General features: G+C 39.2%; 1 protein-coding gene across 7 annotated transcripts in view; it reads right to left on the bottom strand.

Annotated features, from left to right (window-relative positions):
* KTN1 (kinectin 1 (kinesin receptor)) overlaps positions 1 to 165 on the bottom strand; it is a 105170-nt gene extending 105005 nt beyond the window's left edge. For 5 of the 7 annotated variants that reach the window (XR_001145415.1, XM_012724546.1, XM_012724544.1 and 2 more), the window contains exon 1: positions 37 to 116. The gene's annotated coding sequence lies outside the window, so the exon portion shown is untranslated. Of the gene's footprint in view, positions 1 to 36 lie in introns of all 7 variants that reach the window. The other 2 variants (XM_012724548.1, XM_012724547.1) reach the window with 1 other exon arrangement.
* Between the last annotated feature and the right edge of the window lie 5427 nt (positions 166 to 5592).

The raw sequence follows: 5592 nt of genomic DNA on the forward strand, positions 1-5592 counted from the left end.
CCGCACCCCGGCCCGACGCGGCCTGCTCGCCCTTACCCTGCGCGGCCGGGAAGGGAGACCGGGAAAACGCTGCGGCGCCGGCACTACAGCCCGGGCCGCCCGCTCGCAGGCACCGCCGCCGCAGTCACTCAGGTGCCGTCGCGCCGCCCGGCAGGAAACGGGCGGCTTCAGGGCGGGGCAGCCCCAGCACGTCCCGGCGTCTGGGCCGGCGGAGCCCAGAGACCGGCCCCTTAAAGGGCCAGACGCCCGCGGCCTCGGCCCCGCGCGCTACTGCAAGCCGGTCTCCGCTGGCTCGGGGATTCCGGGGCTTTCCTGCCGAGATAACGTCCGGCAGCTAGCTGCAGGGTGGGAGATCGAGGGGTGCGAGGGAGGAAGGCAGAGTGGGATTCGTGCTAGCTCGCTCGGTCTCTGGCTCGCTCGCTCTCCTTCACCCAAAGTTGGTTTCGTCTTGCCTGGCCCTCCCTCCTAAGCACCACCTGGCCCCCTACACTGGATTTTTTTTTTTTTTTTTTTTTTTTACTCTTTAAGCAAATAGTCCTGGATTTCACCCAGTCTGTTCCAAATTCCTCCCCAGAAATCAACGGAAGACAAAACCCTCCGTTCTTGTCTCGAGTTTCCCGTTGATTTCTCTTTTGGGCAACCTTAGTTAGAAATGGACTGAGAAAATTGATCCAAATAAATTGTGTGCAAATATGATGAAGCTGTTGTGTCTGCCAGTTGGTGGCTACTCATTAAAACCGCAGTAAATAACTAGAAACTGCGAGAGAGAGGAGAGATTGGCTGTCATCCCTGCTTAGTGGTTTGCTTAGTAGCGATCTTTGGTTCCCTGGTAAATAAAAGGTGTTGATTATCATTACCTATTGCTTATCAGTTCCTCACAGAACGCCAGAAATTGTCCAGAATATACAGAAAACACTTCCAGCCCAACTCAAATGTTAGAATTTAAAATATTTAAACATTCTTAAGGTGTGAAAAAAGGATACATAAAATTAGGACTCATCACTAACACCTCCCCTTACATGCTGACATAGGAGGAATAGGAGAAATCTTTAAGGAATGAACAGCAGACAAGTTCGTACACCAAAAGAGAATTCCTTCAGATGGGCTGACTAAAAGCGTGCTGTGCATCTGTATTCTAATAATTTTTATCGAAGCTTTCTAAAGCACCTCCAAAGTACGGATGAAAATTGAACAGTTTGTATTCGCCTGAGATGAGAAATGTACCAGTCTTCAACCACTCTATTCTCCAAAAAAATGTGTTCTACTTTATTTTAACTTTAGAGGCGGCCTCTTTTTCCTTCTCAGTAGTGTTACTCAGCCCCTCGGAGGCTAGAGTGCCCTCAAAGCAATCTATCTCTAAATCACTGCCAATGCCAGAGGCTCCAGCTTTGCTGCAGAAAGAATCTATTAGTCTCTTAACACAAAGGGGGAAATGTATCGTGCTATTTTTTTTTTTTTTTACAGTGGAGTTTAAGCACTCTTGATTGGCTTACAACTATCTTATTTCCTCTGGTTAGTGTCAAAGCAGAATTTTGTTTAGTATAAAAACGTGTCGTTTCTTGACTTAGTAAAACCACAGCATCTTATGAAAGACAATAATACTTAGGTACATCTATGAAGAATATAATAAGTAGAGTTTGGGGACTTTTTTTCCCTAAATATACTAATACTTCTTATAGTCAATATACTACTAATACGTCTTACCACTTATTTCGGTGTTTCAAAGTTCTAAGCACAGAAGTATGTATGTATCAGCTATTTCAGCTTTTCTGGCTAATTGAAATTTGATTTTTTAAAATGGAAATGGCTAGACAGCTTCATTCTTCATGCGCTATCTATTCACATCAATAAAAAAATTACTAGAAATGTTATGTGTGATATATTTTACTAGGAATTAAGAATAAGTTTTGAAGTGTAGTATAACTGTAATTAACATATGTAATTAACCTAGGATATAATTAACCTTGTTTGTTGCTTACTTCACTACTCCAATATCACTGAGCCCAGCAATTAATTTCCTTAAAAGGATTAGCACTTGGACCATTTAAAATACCTCTAGTTACAACAACTAAGAAATTAAATTTTGTTGAAAACTAAAGTGTAATGCCATTACCTAAAGAATACCCTTCTCTTTTTCAATTTAACAAAGTGCAACTTATTGGAAACTGCCTTCTGACTTTTAGTGTGTAACAATTCTTTTTTCTAAATTTTGAAAAAGTTTTAAGGGCTTATGGTGCACTTCTCTTTAGTAAATAGAAAGAAAACTGACTATTCCTGTTTTGCCAAGGGAAGACTTCCCAGAAGTGGTGAGTTATGTAGATATTTGAGCAATAGGTGAATAGCAGATTACATCTCCTCCTCCACTAGATCAGTGGTGATAGAGATTAATATCTAATGGAAGCAATTCACAGAATTAAAAGTATTGGGGAAATTCCAGGTCCAACTTCCCCATCCAAATAATAGAGTAGGGAAGTTCATAGACGTAGCTGCATTGGCAAATCTAGAAGTCACCAGCTATTCTAGAAGAATATTTAACGTATAATGGTACTTAATAGAGGTCTACTTGTGTCTTTGACAAACATGGGTTTCATGCCACTCTTCACATGTATGCAGAAGTGGAATTTGTGTCCCTTTCTTAGGCTGGGGGAAGATCTGTGACTGCTGTGACCAACAGAATGTGCCAGAAGTAACACTGTGTCAAGTACTGATCCTGTCTTGAAGAATCAGAATTGTTGACCTTTGACTCCTGAACTGCCATGTGCAAAGCTCAACCCCCTCACTGGAGACACCACATGGAAAAGTCCTGAGACTACATGAGAAAAGTTAGGCCCCATTGGGCTCAACCTCTCAAGTTGTCCACACAACAGTGCCAGAGAAACAAATGAAGCTTTCTAGAAACCCAGAAATACCATCCTCACAAGCTACATGCCACCAATTATCCCAGCTGGTGCCACATGGAGCAAAAGAATCAGCCACTCAACCCATGCCTGAGTGCCTGATCCCATATAACTATGAGTCTATAAATATTTGTTGTGATTTGAGGATAGTTTGTTATGCAGTAGTAGATAAACAACAGTTTTCTTCCATTTCTGAACAGCTGCAAGAAATCTTAGAGACTGTTTAAGCAGAGGGACTCTCTACCACAGTTTATACAATCCCATGACATCATGGTGACCTTTCGGGGATCTTTGGGCAAAAACAGGTAGGGAGGTAAAGCTAGTTTGTGGTATAAATTAAAATCATGGAAATTACCTTTCTGTCTCCTGTGTTCAAAGCCTGATAGTGATTGCCAGCTGATAGATTAAATGAAGAAAGAGGAACAAGTGTTCATTGTGTACGAGTCCTGCGTGGGTGTTTGACGTACATTAGCCCACACAATCGTTAAACGATAGTACAGTTTGAGACTAACATTGACTAAATGGCTCAAGGACACAGCTCAAGGACCAGTCTCTAACCTGAACCCAGAACTGCTTGAATCTGGTTCCCAAGTAAGTGTCACTGCACTATATTGCTCCCAAGATATAAACTCTTACATGCACAAGCAATTAAAATGTGGGTTTTCATTTATATAGTGGGTTTTACTTATTCATGATATGTTTTTCATTAGTATAAATAATGAGAAGATATATACCACTAAATTAAATCAGCAGTATCATTGGCTGCCAGCCAGATTCATAAAAGATTGTAGCATGGAAATGTGTATATTTTGTCCAAGGACACCTAACAAGTGGAAAAAACAAACTTTAAAGTCTGTTGGTTCGATTCCATGGTTATACACTTCCAAGTAAGGATTTTTGTGAAATAATGAAATTGTAATCAATTTGCAAACCTGGTTTTGCTCCTCAGCCCTGACTCTTTCTAGTACTGTGACTATGGATAGCATACTTTACCTCTCAGAACTTTCATGTCCTTTCCAAGTAACTGAAGATAAATACTTAACACTAATGGTTAGTGGGGGAATGAAATTAAATCATTTATCTTTAAATATTTTTAAACTATAAAATTGAATAAAGCTATGTTATTATAGACTGATCACCTTTTTTTTTTTTTAAGATTTATTTTATTTATTTATGCATACAAGAGCCGGGGAGTTGGCCAGAGATTTGGGGAGTGAGAGGATTCACCAGAGACAGAGCGGAGAACAGAACAGATGGATTGACTGAAATACACTGCTGAGGGGAGTAGACAGCAGTGCACCCCGTGGGTCAGCTCCCGGGCCGGGATCAAACTCATACTGCATGGGCTGAGAATAGCTAGCGTCATGGTGCTGAGGTTTAACCCCCTGATCACTTTGATACAGATTCTTACTCAGATAAATATTAAATAAGGTGTTATTTAGCCTAACTTAATAACTGAGTAGTAACTACTATATTAGTTACTTTCCATATACTATATATAGCTGCTAATTCTGAGAACAATCAAGTGTAATATAATTACAGCCATTTTTACAGCTAAGAAAGCAGGTTCAAAAATCAAATGACTTGCCAATGACTAGTGAGTGGCAGAATGTCTGAAACTCCATATATGAAGTTCCTTCCACTCTTCCAAAATGATATGGCAATAAACTAGTTTATAATCTTGCATGTTAAGCATAAAAAAGGAAAAGTTCATATCTTTCCTCTCACCGCAGGCCAAATCACTGCACCCACGAGGTAAATAGAAAACATTCTTATCTCTAAAAACTTTACTTTTCAATATCTTTGTTCAGCATCCACTTTACTGTTTAAAATGTTTACTGTCCCTTGTCCTTATCTAATTCTTCTATGGTTCTAATATCAACATTTTTAATTGCATGTAAATTGTTTAAAAAAATTGATAAGTAAAAATAAACAAATACAAGGAAGTAAAAAACACATATCCTTCTTCTATAGCCCTCTATCTGGTGATAATCATGAGTAACATTTTAAAAGTTCTTCCATTTTTAGGGCCTCCTTGGTGATGCAAAGGTAAAGCACAGCACTATGAAGCTATCACAGTCACTGCAGCACCAGTTCAATCCCCAGTCAGAGGGTGACCCACCCGGCATGGCAGACCTTGCCTGTCCTGACTGCTGCTCGGCTCAATAGCATATTTCAGCCAATCTGCCTGTTCTGTTCCCCACTCTGTCTCTGATGAGTCCTCTCACCCTTCCCTCCCACACCTCTAGCCCCTAATCCAATTCTTGTTGCATAAATAAAAAAACCTTTTTTTAAAAAAAAAAATCAAACTTTAAAAAAATTATTCCATTTTTAAAATGTGTACGTATTTTACTATTATGATTGTAACTACCAAATGAAATAGCATATTTTAAAATTTTTCGATAACTTGGTTTTTTAATATCTATTTGTTTCTGATTTTATGATTAATTCAGGATTATTACATATATACAGGTATAAGGAAAAGAAATATAACAAGTTATCCTTGATTGTATCCTAATGCAAAAAATGTTATGAATGTTGATTCAGGGTACAAATTGGGGTTATTTGAATATGACTGATTATTGGATAATACTAGAGGAATGTTTTCTTATGTGTAATATGACTGCATTATATAACTATAGAATACCCTTATTTTTTAGAAATACCAGTTGAGGTATTTTGAAGTAAAAATCAT

This window comes from Condylura cristata, unplaced genomic scaffold, assembly GCF_000260355.1.
Source record: "Condylura cristata isolate star-nosed mole 26May11 unplaced genomic scaffold, ConCri1.0 scaffold00013, whole genome shotgun sequence".
Lineage (NCBI taxonomy): Eukaryota > Metazoa > Chordata > Mammalia > Eulipotyphla > Talpidae > Condylura > Condylura cristata.